The 16,259-nt window shown below is 51.7% G+C and overlaps 1 long non-coding RNA gene across 1 annotated transcript; it reads right to left on the bottom strand.

The window, feature by feature from the left end:
- Window positions 1-3,576: 3,576 nt before the first annotated feature.
- LOC140399700 (uncharacterized) lies at window positions 3,577-15,889 on the bottom strand. Its single transcript, XR_011937795.1, has 2 exons — window positions 15,790-15,889; window positions 3,577-3,881 (listed from the first exon to the last, which is right to left on the bottom strand). It is a non-coding gene; the product is annotated as an uncharacterized lncRNA (long non-coding RNA).
- Window positions 15,890-16,259: the final 370 nt, after the last annotated feature.

Here is a 16,259-nt window from a genome sequence, read left to right on the forward strand (position 1 = left end):
GCCCTGCACCCCTCCATGGCGCCTAGAAACCCTTCAAGGTGCCCTGAACCCCTCCATGGCGCCTAGAAACTCATCAAGCTGTCCTGCACCCCTCCATGGCGCCTATAGACCCTTCAAGGAGTCCTAAAAAACCCCATGCCGTCGAGAAATCCTTCACGGTATCCGAAACCCTCCATGGCGCCCAAAGACCCTTCACGGTGCCCTGAACCCCTCCATGGCGCCTAGAAACCCTTCAAGGTGCCCTGCACCCCTCCATGGCGCCTCGAAACTCATAAAGGTGCCCTGCACCCCTCCATGGCGCCTCGAAACCCTTCAAGGTGCTCTGAACCCCTCCATGGCGCCTAGAAACTCATAAAGGTGTCCTGCACCCCTCCATGGCGCCTATAGACCCGTCAAGGAGTCCTAAAAACCCCCATGGCGCCTAAAAATCCATCACCGTGTTCTAACCCGCCATGGCGCCTAGAAACACTTCAAGGTGTCCTGAACCCCTCCATGCCGCCTAGAAACACTTCAAGGTGTCTTAAAGCCCTCCATGGCGCCGGAAATAACCCTTAACGGTGCCCTGAACCCATTCATGGCATCTGGAAACTCTTCACGATGTCCTGAATCCGTCCATGGCGCCCATAGACCCTTCACGGTGTCCTGAACCACTCCTTGGCGCCGAGAGACCTTCCCGTTTTCCGGAATCCCTCCATGGCACCTAGAAACCCTTCAGGGTGCCCTGAAACGCTCCATGGTACCCAGAGACCCTTCATTGTGCCCTGAACCCCTACCTAGCACCTAGAGACCTTCACTGTGCCCTGAACCCCTACATGGCACCTAGAGGCCCTCCACTCTGCCCTGAACCCCTACATGGTGGCTAGAAAATCTTCACACAGTACAGAGTTTCATCCCAAAGAAAAGAAAGGTTATCAGAGGGCGGGAATAGGCAGCCATGGCTGACAAAGGAAGTTAGGGAATATATCAAAGCAAAAGAGAAAGCCTATAATGTGGCAAAGAGTAGTGGGAAGTCAGAAGATTGGGAAGGCTACAAAAACAAACAGAGGATAACAAAGAGAGAAATAAGGAAAGAGAGGATCAATTATGAAGGTAGGCTAGCCAGTAACATTAGGAATGATGGTAAACGTTTCTTTAAATACATGAAAAACAAACTGGAGGCAAAAGTAGACATTGGGCCGCTCCAAAATGACGCTGGTAATCTAGTGATGGGAGACATGGAAATAGCTGAGGAACTAAATAAGTACTTTGCGTCAGTCTTCACAGTAGAAGACATGAGTAATATCCCAACAATTCAGGAGAGTCAGGGGGCAGAGTTGAATATGGTAGCCATCACAAAGGAGAAAGTTCTAGAGAAACTAAGAGGTCTAAAAATTGATAAATCTCCGGGCCCAGATGGGTTACCTCCTAGAGTTCTAAAGGAGATATCTGAAGAAATAGTGGAGGAGTTAGTTATGATCTTTCAAAAGTCACTGGAGTCAGGGAAAGTCCCAGAGGATTGGAGAATCGCTGTTGTAATCCACCTGTTCAAGAAGGGGACAAGGAAAAAGATGGAAAATTTTAGGCCAATTAGCCTAACCTCGGTTGTGGCAAGATACTAGGATCCATTGTTAAGGATTAGATTTCTAAATTCTTGGAAGTGCAGGGTCGGATTAGGACAAGTCCGCATGGATTTAGTAAGGGGAGGTCGTGCCTGACAAACCTGCTAGAGTTCTTTGAAAAGATAACAAATAGGTTGGACCATGGAGGGCCAATGGATGCTATCTATCTTGACTTCCAAAAGGCCTTTGATAAGGTGCCTCACGGGAGACTGCTGAGTAAAATGACCAAATGGTATTCGAGGCAAGGTACTAACTTGGATTGACGATTGGCTGCCAGGCAGAAGGCAGAGAGTTGGGATAAAAGGTTCTTTTTCGGAATGGCAACCGGTGACGAGTGGTGTCCCGCAGGGTTCAGTGTTGGGGCCACAGCTGTTCTCTTTATATATTAACGATCTAGATGACGGGACTGGGGGAATTCTGGCTAAGTTTGCCGATGATACAAAGATAGGTGGAGGGGCAGGTAGTATGGAAAAGGTGGGGTGGCTGCAGAAAGATTTAGACAGTTTAGGAGAGTGGTCCAAGAAATGGCTAATGAAATTCAACGTGGGCAAGTGCGAGGTCTTGCAGTTTGGAAAAAAGAATAGAGGCATGGACTATTTTCTAAACGGTGACAAAATTCATAATGCTGAAGTGCAAAGGGACTTGGGAGTCCTAGTCCAGGATTCTCTAAAGGTAAACTTGCAGGTTGAGTCCATAATTAAGAAAGCAAATGCAATGTTGTCATTTATCTCAAGAGACTTGGAATATAAAAGCAGGGATGTACTTCTGAAGATTTATACAGTATTAGTTAGGCCCCATTTAGAATACTGTGAGCAATTTTGGGCCCCATACCTCAGGAAGGACATACTGGCACTGGAGCGGGTCCAGCGGAAATTCACACGGATGATCCCAGGAATGGTAGGCCTAACATACGATGAACGTCTGAGGATCCTGGGATTATATCCATTGGAGTTTAGGAGGTTGAGGGGAGATCTAATAGAAACTTACAATATAATGAATGGCTTAGATCGGGTGGACGTAGGGAAGTTGTTTCCCTTAGCAGGGGAGACTAGGACCCGGGGGCACAGCCTTAGAATAAAAGGGAGTCACTTTAGAACAGAGATGTGGAGAAATGTCTTCAGCCAGAGAGTGGTGGATCTGTGGAATTCGTTGCCACAGAGGGCGATGGAGGCCGGGACGTTGAGTGTCTTTAAGACAGAAGTTGATAAATTCTTGATTTCTCGAGGAATTAAGGGCTATGGCGAGAGACCGGGTAAATGGAGTTGAAATCAGCCATGATTGAATGGCGGAGTGGACTCGATGGGCCGAATGGCCTTACTTCCGATCCTATGTCTTATGGTCTTCCGGTGCCCTGAACCCCTCCATGGCGCCTGAACACCCGTCAGGGTGCCCTGCATCCTTCCATGGGGCCTTGAAACCCTTCACGGTGCCCTGAACCTTTCCATGGCGCCTAGAGACCCTTATCCGTGTTGTGAAACACACCATGGCGTCTAGAAACCGTGAACGGTTCCCGGAAAACTTTTGTGGCGTCCTGAAAACATCCGCGGTGCCCTGAAAAGTGAATGCAAACCTCAGCACCCACTCAACAATTCCTCCACACTCTGATCTCCTGCACCATCCCCTGAATTATGATCTCAGCTTAGGAATCACTTCACCATCTTCTTACTCACCCACTAAATCCCTTCCCTATTTTCTGAATCAATTGCCGAGCTCCAGAACCATTTCCATGGTTACCTTCTATCACTTCCAGACCCCCAGCCCGTTCTCCATAGCCCAGTACTTGTGAGACATCCTTGCATGTAAATGGTCAGAGAGCTGATATTGTGATGATGTTGCCCCCTATCTTATCTCAGACCATTTGCACTGACCTCCCCATCCTTTCTCTGGAATGTTCACATCTGTGCCCAGCCTCAATTCAAACCGGACACCTTCGCTACAGACAGCCTGATCCTGAGGGTTAACAAGACATGAAGCAGTGACCAATGCAGTAAGATTTATTTCTGATTACAGGCCATTATCCAGACAGCAGGAATACAAGGTCAGGTGTTAGAGGAGTGAAGTAATCAATTAGCCTGTTTTCCAGGAAAGAAGCTTCCTTTCAGTGAGAACATGGAGATCCCGGGTTGATGGTCGCCCCTCACTGGATCATTCATCTTTACCTTCAATCCGATTTTGACCCATCATCGTTTCGGGAAGGGAGAAAGTCACGTGCCATCTTCTCAGTGATTGGCGGATCACTGTATCTGGCCACGGCTTTCAGCCGATGTTTTGGAATATAATACTCTAAAAGTAAAAGAAAATATGATGAAGGAACTAATTACGGGTTGTTCAGTCTGATGGAGAACAATGAGAAAACAGAAAGCAGAATCTCTCAGCCTGACAGGGACACACTCGGCATAAAGCAGCAACATTACGTTTGTGGTATATAATAATATTCTACAGATTACAGCCTCACACCCCAAGACTTGAATAAACTCACTCCGTCTCCCCACCTCCTGTTGTGCACAAACTCACTCACTCCCGCCACCTCCCGCTCTGTAGAAACTCACTCCCTCCACCTGCTGGTCTGTACAAATTCACTCCCTCCACGTCCTGATCTGTACAAACTCACTCCCTCAACCTACTGGTCTGGTACAAACTCCCTCCCTCCACCTCCTGGTCTGCACAAACTCACTCCCTTCACCTTCTCGTCTGATACAAACTCCCTTACTCCACGTCCTGGTCTGTACAAACTCACTCACACCACCTCCTGTTCTGTACAAACTCCCTCCCTACACCTCCTGGTCTGTACAAACTCACTCCCTCCACGTCCTGGTCTGTACAAACTCACTCCCTCCACCTACTGGTCTGGTACAAACTCCCTCCCTCCACCTCCTGGTCTGCACAAACTCACTCCCTTCACCTTCTCGTCTGATACAAACTCCCTCCCTCCACGTCCTGGTCTGTACAAACTCACTCACACCACCTCCTGTTCTGTTAAAAAACTCCCTCCCTCCACCTCCTGGTCTGTACAAACTCCCTCCCTCCACCTCCTGGTCTGCACAAACTCACTCCCTCCACATCCTGGTCTGCACAAACTCACTCCCTACACCTCCTGGTCTGCACAAACTCACTCCCTCCCTCCACCTCCTGGTCTCTACATACTCACTCCCTCCACCTCCTGGTCTGCACAAACTCACTCCCTCCATCTCCTGGTCTGCACCAACTCACTCCCTCCCTCCACCTCCTGGTCTGTACAAACTAACTCCCTCCACCTCCTGGTCTGATACAAACTCACTCCCTCTTCCTCCTGGTCTGTACAAACTCACTCACTTCACCTCCTGGTCTGTACAAACTCCCCCTCCCTCCACCTCCTGGTCTGCACAAACTCACTCCCTCCACCTCCTGGTCTGATACAAACTCACTCCCTCCACCTCCTGGTCTGTACAAAATCCCTCCCTCCACGTCCTGGTTTGTACAAACTGACTCATTCACCTCCTGGTGGGTACAATCTCCCCCTCCCTCCACCTCCTGGTCTGCACAAACTCACTCCCTCCACCTCATGGTCCGATACAAACTCACTCCCTCCATCTCCTGGTCTGTACAAACTAACTCCCTCCACCTCCTGGTCTGTACAAACTCACTCCCTCCACCTCCTGGTCTGTACAAACTCACTCGCTCCACGTCCTGGTCTGTACAAACTAACTCCCTCCATCTACTAGTCTGGTACAAACTCCCTCCCTCCACCTCCTGGTCTGCACAAACTCACTCCCTTCACCTTCTCGTCTGATACAAACTCCCTCCCTCCACGTCCTGGTCTGTACAAACTCACTCACACCACCTCCTGTTCTGTACAAACTCCCTCACTCCACCTCCTGGTCTGCACAAACTCACTCCCTCCACATCTTGGTCTGCACAAACTCACTCCCTCCTCCTCCTGGTCTGCACATACTCACTCCCTCCCTCCACCTCCTGGTCTGCACATACTCACTCCCTCCCTCCACCTCCTGGTCTGTACAAACTCCCTCCCTCCACATCCTGGATTGCACAAACTCACTCCCTCCACCTCCTGGTCTGTACAAACTCCCCCTCCCTCCACCTCCTGGTCTGATACAAACTCACTCCCTCTTCCTCCTGGTCTGTACAAACTCACTCACTCCACCTCCTGGTCTGTACAAACTCCCCCTCCCTCCACCTCCTGGTCTGCACAAACTCACTCCCTCCACCTCCTGGTCTGATACAAACTCACTTCCTCCACCTCCTTGTCTGTACAAAATCCCTCCCTCCACGTCCTGGTTTGTACAAACTGACTCATTCACCTCCTGGTCGGTACAAACTCCCCCTCCCTCCACCTCCTGGTCTGCACAAACTCACTCCCTCCACCTCATGGTCTGATACAAACTCACTCCCTCCACCTCCTGGTCTGTACAAACCATCTCCCTCCACCTCCTGGTCTGTACAAACTCACTACCTCCACCTCCTGGTCTGTTAAAATTCCCTCCCTCCACCTCCTGGTCTGTACAAACTCCCTCCCTCCACCTACTGGTCTGTACAAACTCCCTCCCTCCACATCCTGGATTGCACAAACTCACTCCCTCCACCTCCTGGTCTGTACAAACTCCCCCTCCCTCCACCTCCTTGTCTGCACAAACTCACTCCCTCCACCTCCTGGTCTGATACAAACTCTCTCCCTCCACCCCCTGGTCTGTACAAACTTACTCCCTCCACCTCCTGCTCTGAACAAACTCACTCCCTCCACCTCCTGGTCAGTACAAATTCTCTCCCTCCACCTCCTGGTCGGTACGAACTCCCTCCCTCCACCTACTGGTCTGTACGAGCTCCCTCCCTCCACCCCCTGGTCTGTACAAACTCCCTCCCTCCACCTCCTGGTCTGCACAAACTCCCTCCCTCCACCTCCTGGTCTGCACAAACTCACTCCCTCCCTCCACCTCCTGGTCTGCACAATCTCCCTCCCTCCACGTCCTGGTCTGTACAAACTCAATAACACCACCTCCTGGTCTGTACAAACTCACTCCCTCCACCTCATGGAGTTTGTATCAGAATACAAAATCCCTCCCTCCAGGTCCTGGTCTGTAGAAACTCACTCACTCCACCTCCTAGTCTGCACAAACTCCCTCCCTCCACGTCATGGTCTGCACAAACTCACTCCCTCCATCTCCTGGTCTGCAGCAACTCACTGCCTCCCTCCACCTCCTGGTCTGCACAAACTCACTCCCTCCACCTCCTGGTCTGATACAAACTCACTCCCTCTTCCTCCTGGTCTGTACAAACTCACTCACTCCACCTCCTGGTCTGTACAAACTCCCCCTCCCTCCACCTCCTGGTCTGCACAAACTCACTCCCTCCACCTCCTGGTCTGATACAAACTCACTTCCTCCACCTCCTTGTCTGTACAAAATCCCTCCCTCCACGTCCTGGTTTGTACAAACTGACTCATTCACCTCCTGGTCGGTACAAACTCCCCCTCCCTCCACCTCCTGGTCTGCACAAACTCACTCCCTCCACCTCATGGTCTGATACAAACTCACTCCCTCCACCTCCTGGTCTGTACAAACTAACTCCCTCCACCTCCTGGTCTGTACAAACTCACTACGTCCACCTCCTGGTCTGTTCAAATTCCCTCCCTCCACCTCCTGGTCTGTACAAACTCCCTCCCTCCACCTACTGGTCTGTACAAACTCCCTCCCTCCACATCCTGGATTGCACAAACTCACTGCCTCCACCTCCTGGTCTGTACAAACTCCCCCTCCCTCCACCTCCTTGTCTGCACAAACTCACTCCCTCCACCCCCTGGTCTGTACAAACTTACTCCCTCCACCTCCTGCTCTGAACAAACTCACTCCCTCCACCTCCTGGTCAGTACAAATTCTCTCCCTCCACCTCCTGGTCGGTACGAAATCCCTCCCTCCACCTACTGGTCTGTACGACCTCCCTCCCTCCACCCCCTGGTCTGTACAAACTCCCTCCCTCCACCTCCTGGTCTGCACAAACTCCCTCCCTCCACCTCCTGGTCTGCACAAACTCACTCCCTCCCTCCACCTCCTGGTCTGCACAATCTCCCTCCCTCCACGTCCTGGTCTGTACAAACTCAATAACACCACCTCCTGGTCTGTACAAACTCACTCCCTCCACCTCATGGAGTTTGTATCAGAATACAAAGTCCCTCCCTCCAGGTCCTGGTCTGTAGAAACTCACTCACTCCACCTCCTAGTCTGCACAAACTCCCTCCCTCCACGTCATGGTCTGCACAAACTCACTCCCTCCATCTCCTGGTCTGCAGCAACTCACTGCCTCCCTCCACCTCCTGGTCTGTACAAACTCACTCCCTCCACCTCCTGGTCTGATACAAACTCACTCCCTCTTCCTCCTGGTCTGTACAAACTCACTCACTCCACCTCCTGGTCTGTACAAACTCCCCCTCCCTCCACCTCCTGGTCTGCACAAACTCACTCCCTCCACCTCCTGGTCTGATACAAACTCACTTCCTCCACCTCCTTGTCTGTACAAAATCCCTCCCTCCACGTCCTGGTTTGTACAAACTGACTCATTCACCTCCTGGTCGGTACAAACTCCCCCTCCCTCCACCTCCTGGTCTGCACAAACTCACTCCCTCCACCTCATGGTCTGATACAAACTCACTCCCTCCACCTCCTGGTCTGTACAAACTAACTCCCTCCACCTCCTGGTCTGTACAAACTCACTACCTCCACCTCCTGGTCTGTTAAAATTCCCTCCCTCCACCTCCTGGTCTGTACAAACACCCTCCCTCCACCTACTGGTCTGTACAAACTCCCTCCCTCCACATCCTGGATTGCACAAACTCACTCCCTCCACCCCCTGGTCTGTACAAACTCACTCCCTCCACCTCCTGGTCTGTACAAACACTCCCTCTCTCTACCTTCTGGTCTGTACAGACTCATTCTTCCGTCCAACACCTGTTCTGTACAAAGTTACTCCCTCTCTCCACCTTCTGGTCTGTACAAACGCACTCCCTCTCTCCACCTTCTGGTCTGATACAAACACCCTCCCTCCACTTCCTGGTCTGCACAATCTCCCTCCCTCCACCTCCTGGTCTGATACAAACTCCCTCCCTCCACGTCCTGGTCTGTACAAACTCACTCACTCCACCTCCTGTTTTGTACAAACCCCCCCTCCCTCCACCTCCTGGTCTGCATAAACTCCCTCCCTCCACCTCCTGGTCTGCACAAACTCACTCACACCACATGCTGGTCTGTACAAACTCCCTCCCTCCACCTCCTGGTCTGCACAAACTCCCTCCCTCCACCTCCTGGTCTGCACAAACTCACTCCCTCCCTCCACCTCCTGGTCTGCACAATCTCCCTCCCTCCACGTCCTGGTCTGTACAAACTCAATAACACCACCTCCTGGTCTGTACAAACTCACTCCCTCCACCTCATGTAGTTTGTATCAGAAAACAAAGTCCCTCCCTCCAGGTCCTGGTCTGTAGAAACTCACACCCTCCATCTCCTGGTCTGCACAAACTCCCTCCCTCCACGTCATGGTCTGCACAAACTCACTCCCTCCATCTCCTGGTCTGCACCAACTCACTGCCTCCCTCCACCTCCTGGTCTATACAAACTCACTCCCTCCACCTCCTGGTCTGTACAAACTCCCCCTCCCTTCACCTCCTGGTCTGCACAAACTCACTCCCTCCACCTCCTGGTCTGATACAAACTCACTTCCTCCACCTCCTTGTCTGTACTAAATCCCTCCCTCCACGTCCTGGTTTGTACAAACTGACTCATTCACCTCCTGGTCGGTACAAACTCCCCCTCCCTCCACCTCCTGGTCTGCACAAACTCACTCCCTCCACCTCATGGTCTGATACAAACTCACTCCCTCCACCACCTGGTCTGTACAAACTAACTCCCTCCACCTCGTGGTCTGTACAAACTCACTACCTCCACCTCCTGGTCTGTTAAAATTCCCTCCCTCCACCTCCTGGTCTGTACAAACTCCCTCCCTCCACCTACTGGTCTGTACAAACTCCCTCCCTCCACATCCTGGATTGCACAAACTCACTCCCTCCACCTCCTGGTCTGTACAAACTGCCCCTCCCTCCACCTCCTTGTCTGCACAAACTCACTCCATCCACCTCCTGGTCTGATACAAACTCTCTCCCTCCACCCCCTGGTTGTACAAACTTACTCCCTCCACCTCCTGCTCTGAACAAACTCACTGCCTCCACCTCCTGGTCAGTACAAATTTTCTCCCTCCACCTCCTGGTCGGTACGAACTCCCTCCCTCCAACTACTGGTCTGTACAAACTCCCTCCCTCCACCTCCTGGTCTGTACAAAGACTCCCTCTCTCTACCTTCTGGTCTGTACAGACTCATTCTTCCGTCCACCACCTGCTCTGTACAAAGTTACTCCCTCTCTCCACTTTCTGGTCTGTACAAACGCACTCCCTCTCTCCACCTTCTGGTCTGATACAAACACCCTCCCTCCACACCCTGGTCTGCACAATCTCCCTCCCTCCACCTCCTGGTCTGATACAAACTCCCTCCCTCCACGTCCTGGTCTGTACAAACTCACTCACTCCACCTCCTGGTCTGTACAAACCCCCCCCCCCCTCCCTCCACCTCCTGGTCTGCATAAACTCCCTCCCTCCACCTCCTGGTCTGCACAAACTCACTCACACCACATCCTGGTCTGTACAAACTCCCTCCCTCCACCTCCTGGTCTGCACAAACTCCCTCCCTCCACCTGCTGGTCTGCACAAACTCACTCCCTCCCTCCACCTCCTGGTCTGCACAACCTCCCTCCCTCCACGTCCTCTTCTGTACAAACTCAATAACACCACCTCCTGGTCTGTACAAACTCACTCCCTCCACCTCATGGAGTTTGTATCAGAATACAAAGTCCCTCCCTCCAGGTCCTGGTCTGTAGAAACTCACTCACTCCACCTCCTCGTCTGCACAAACTCCCTCCCTCCACGTCATGGTCTGCACAAACCCACTCCCTCCAGCTCCTCGTCTGCACAAGCACACTCCCTCCACCTCGTGGTCTGATACATACTCCCTCCCTCCACCTACTGGTCAGTACAAAGTCACTCTCTCCACCTCGTGGTCTGTACAAACTCACTCCCTCCCTCCACCACCTGGTCTGTACAAAGTCACTCCCTCTCTCCACATTCTGGTCTGTACAAACTCCCCCTCCCTCCACCTCCTGGTGTGCACAAACTCACTCCCTCCACCTCCTGGTCTGCACAAACTCACTCCCTCCACCTTCTGGTGTGTACAAAGTCACACCCTCCACCTCCTGGTCTGTACACACTCACTCCTTCCGCATCCTGGTCTGCACTAACTCACTCACTCCACCTCCTGGTCTGTACAAACTCCGTCCCCTCCACCTCCTGTTCTGTACAAACTCCATTCCTCAACCTCCTGGTCTGCACAAACTCACTCCCTCCACCCCCTGGTCTGCACAAACTCACTCCCTCCACCTCCTGGTCTTATACAAACTCCCTCCCTCCACCTCCTGTTCTGTACAAACTCCATTCCTCTACCTCCTGGTCTGCACAAACTCACTCCCTCCACCTCCTGGTCTGATACAATCTCCCTCCCTCCACCTACTGGTCTGTACAAACTCACCCTCCACCTTCTCGTCTGTACAAACTCCCCCTCCCTCCACCTAGTGGTCTGTACAAACTCACTCCCTCCACCTCCTGGTCTGTACAAATACTCCCTCTCTCTACCTTCTGGTCTGTACAAACTGACTCCCTCCGTCCACCACCTGGTCTGTACTAAGTCAATCCCTCTCTCCACCTCGTGGTCTGTACAAACGCACTCCCTCTCTCCACCTTCTGGTCTGTACAAACGCACTCCCTCTCTCCACCTTCTGGTCTGTACAAACTCACTCCCTCCCTCCACATCCTGGTCTGTACAAACACACTCCCTCCGTCCACCTCCTGGCCTGTACAAACTGACTCCATCCCTCCACCTCTTGGTTGTGTACAAACGAATTCCTTCCCTCCCACCCTCTCCTTTTCCTGTACAGACTCACACCCGCCCTGTCTCCCACACACCGTCTTCTACAGACTCCGCTCCTCCCTCCTACTCACTGAACTGCACAGAATAATTTCCCTCCCTCTCTATGATTTAAAGTGATCCTCGCTCAATATCGACCTCCCACTTTCTGCCCTAGACAGATTTTGTCTTTCTAACTCTCTGATGTCTGCAGAATTACTCCCTCTCTCACACTCCCTGGCCAATACGCAACCGGTCCCTCCATTCCACTTCCTGTCCTACACAGACTCCCTCCCACCCGCCAGTCTGCGCAGATTCACTCACTCCCTCTGTCCCACTTCCTGCTGTGTTCAATCCTACTCCCTCACTCCCCCTCTCCGGTCTGTTGGTTTTCTCTCTGAACTGCAGAGCATCTCTGTGCGTTGCCTCAGGATGGAGAACACCACCCCCACTATTCAGGAACACAGAGAATAAAACTTATATTTAGAGAACTGTTCGCAGCACCCAAAGAATCAAAACAGTTTCAGTGACAAGGGACGTTTACTCAAGGACCAACAATGTTTACTCCAAAAACAGTGCGGTCAGTCATTTCACAGAATATCTCACAAAATAGAAAATTAGATGTGACGGATGTAGAGTTTCTGTTTGCCTTCGTGCAGAGAGTGATGTTGGTGCACAACAATGCGAGAACCCCAGCTCCACACAGAATAACCACAGCATAACCTATATATTCCCTCTCCGACGAAGAGGTCGACAGGGTAACCATTTGCTGCTTCCTCCAGAACACCACACTTCCGCAGTGCTGAGCCCCATCTTTGCAGTGGAATATCAGCCCACAACAATGCAGCAGTCACACAGTGCTGAGCCCCATGTGCTGGAGTGAGACATCAATAAAAAACAATGCAGCGCTCCCGCAGTGCTGAGCCCCATGTACTGGAGTGAGACATCAATCCACAACAATGCAGCGCTCCCGCTGTGAGACATCAATCCACAACAATGCAGCAGTGACACAGTGCTGAGCTCCATGCATTAGACTGGGACATCAACCCTCAATAATGCAACGCTCCCGCAGTGCTGAGCTCCGAGTTCTGGAGGGGGCATCTGCTTAAACAGTGCTGCACTCTGCTGAACGTCATGTACTGAATTGGAGCATTAACACACATCAGTGCAGCACTCGCGCAGTGCTGAGCTTCATGTACTGGAGTGGACATTAACCCACAACAGTGCAGCGTTCGCGCGATGCTGAGCTCCAAGTATTTGAGTGAAACATCAAGACACAACAGTGCAGCGCTCTCGCAGTGCTGAGCTCCGTGTTTTAGACTGGGACATCAACCCTCAATAATGCAACGCTCTCGCAGTGCTGAGCTCCGAGTTCTGGAGGGGGCATCTGCTTAAACAGTGCTGCACTCTGCTGAACGTCATGTACTGAATTGGAGCATTAACACACATCAGTGCAGCACTCGCGCAGTGCTGAGCTTCATGTACTGGAGTGGACATTAACCCACAACAGTGCAGCGTTCGCGCGATGCTGAGCTCCAAGTATTTGAGTGAAACATCAAGACACAACAGTGCCGCACTCCCGCAGTGCTGAGCTCCATGTACTGGTGTGGGACATCAATCCACATCAGTGCAGCGTTCTCGCAGTGCTGAGCTCCATGTACTGGTGTGGGACATCAATCCACATTAGTGCAGCGTTCTCGCAGTGCTGAGCTCCATGTACTGGTGTGAAACATCAAGACACAACAGTGCCGCACTCCCGCAGTGCTGAGCTCCATGTACTGGAGTGGAACATCAATCCACAACAGTGTAGCGTTCTCGCAGTGCTGAGCTACATGTACAGTAGTGAAACATCAACCCCCAACAGTGCAGCACTCCCGCAGTACTGAACTCTAAGTACTTGAGTGAAACATGAAGACACAACAGTGCCGCACTCCCGCAGTGCTGAGCTCCATATCCTGGAGTGGAACATCAATATACAACAGTGCAGAATTCCCGCAGTGCTGAGCGCCGTGCGCTGGTGTGTGATCTCAACCCACAACAATGCAGCACTTGCGCAATGCTGAGCTCCATGTACTGGAGCGGGACATCAAACCACAACAGTGCAGCATTCCCTCAGTGCTCAGCTCCATGTACTGGACTGGGACACCAACCACAACAGTGCAGCATTCCCGCAGTGCTCAGCTCCATGTACTGGGCTGTGACACCAACCACAACAGTGCAGCATTCCCGCAGTGCTCAGCTCCATGTACTGGACTGGGACACCAACCACAACAGTGCAGCATTCCCGCAGTGCTCAGCTCCATGTACTGGACTGGGACACCAACCACAACAGTGCAGCATTCCCGCAGTGCTCAGCTCCGTGCACTGGTGCGGGACATCAAACCACAACAGTGCAGCATTCCCGCAGTGCTCAGCTCCATGTACTGGACTGGGACACCAACCACAACAGTGCAGCATTCCCGCAGTGCTCAGCTCCATGTACTGGACTGGGACACCAATCACAACAGTGCAGCATTCCCGCAGTGCTCAGCTCCATGTACTGGACTGGGACATCAAACCACAAGAAAGCAGCATTCCCGCAGTGCTCAGCTCCATGTACTGGACTGGGACACCAACCACAACAGTGCAGCATTCCCGCAGTGCTCAGCTCCATGTACTGGACTGGGACACCAACCACAACAGTGCCGCATTCCCGCAGTGCTCAGCTCCATGTACTGGACTGGGACACCAACCACAACAGTGGAGCACTCCCGCAGTGCTCAGCTCCATGTACTGGACTGGGACACCAACCACAACAGTGGAGCACTCCCGCAGTGCTCAGCTCCATGTACTGGACTGGGACACCAACCACAACAGTGCAGCATTCCCGCAGTGCTCAGCTCCATGTACTGGACTGGGACACCAACCACAACAGTGCAGCATTCCCGCAGTGCTCAGCTCCATGTACTGGACTGGGACACCAACCACAACAGTGCAGCATTCCCGCAGTGCTCAGCTCCATGCACTGGACTGGGACACCAACCACAACAGTGCAGCATTCCCGCAGTGCTCAGCTCCATGTACTGGACTGGGACACCAACCACAACAGTGCCGCATTCCCGCAGTGCTCAGCTCCGTGTACTGGACTGGGACACCAACCACAACAGTGGAGTATTCCGCAGTGCTCAGCTCCGTGCACTGGGCTGTGACCTCAAACCACAAACATTCATCAACTCCCAATTTAGACAAAAACTGGCCCCAGTTATTGACAATGAATCATTTCACCCCTTGTCATATTTATTTAATCCACCTTCTCACCCCCCACATTATTATGAAAGGGGAGAGTTAATCCAGCTGAATGCATCTGGTTCAATCTATTTTTAACGCTCTACCCATTGATATTTTTCTTTTTGCTTTATTCTTCCGTGTGATATGGGCATTGTTGGCACGACCAGCATTTGTTTCCCATCCCCTGCACTTAGTTGCTGAGGGCCTTGCCAGACCATTCAAGTTGGTCTGGAGTCACGGGTCGGCCAGTGCGGCCCAGGAGATGACTCAACCAGATGGGTTTTAAAAGCAGCGACAATGATTTCATAATGCTGATAAGATTCAAATTCCATCGCCTGCCGTGGAAGAATTGGAAACCCGTTTCTCGGGATTGCGCGTTCAGTAACTATACCACATCTCATAATGAAAAGGTCCCACCTGTCTGGGGACTTTTGCAATAGAAAACTTCAGCCTCGCTTCTAATTCCCCATTTCTACATCTGAGACTAGACAATTAGTGTGGGGAGAAAGGGCCTGAAGGAGACCCTGACTCTATCCTCACACACAGTCCACACTCTCACAATCTGTATCAGATGTCAGTGATCGGGAGCAGCAAGTGTGAATAAGGCAATGAGGACAATTTTTGGGTTTTCTATCCAGATCAATGATCCCATTGAGACCCAGCAACGTCACCCCGCCCAGTAATTTCTGTTCTCAATATTGGCCTGTGTGGATCAGATCCCAACACCAACAAGCCTCACGAAGCGCTCAGACAGTCAGGAAACCACCAGAGAATTACTGAAGGAGATAGCTTGGAGTGAATTCTTCAGTTTGTTTTCGAATCTCACAATCTCTTAACCAATCAAACCATTACACTTCAAGAAAATGCAATCGATTTAAAATTAAGCGGTATGAACTCCAGCTGCTTTTGTATTGGCGAAATTTACAGATTCTTACTTCCTTTCTTGCTTGCTTTCGCTCCAGTAGGATTGTGCTGAGTCAGCACTAGAAGTACAAGCACCAGGAACAGCGCTTTCTGCATCTTCGCTGGGGTCTGTCAGAGTTACGGTCAGAACGCTGGTAGATCTCCTCTCTATCTACTCACGTAGTTATGTTGCGTTTATAATCACACGAGCGGGCGTGCCTGGTTTCTGGTGATGTCATTTGAAAATTTGTTTTCCTGCGTGGTGCCTTATTTCTATGAATGTCGCCTTCAGCAAAACGATACCCACACACCGATTCAGCCGAACAATTCAAAGGGATCTGCAGTGAATCTCGCTTCTGTTCCACCTGGTGTGAGCCTGTTGCTGACAGCCTTTCCGTCGTCCTTCAGGCAGCTGTGCTTAGAGTGCACATAGACATATACTGCCTGTAAAAATCTTCATGGATTTGGATGAACTGCCATTTTTGGGAAGGGTAAGAGCACA

Source organism: Scyliorhinus torazame, chromosome 23 (assembly GCF_047496885.1).
Source record: "Scyliorhinus torazame isolate Kashiwa2021f chromosome 23, sScyTor2.1, whole genome shotgun sequence".
Taxonomy (NCBI): Eukaryota; Metazoa; Chordata; class Chondrichthyes; order Carcharhiniformes; family Scyliorhinidae; genus Scyliorhinus; species Scyliorhinus torazame.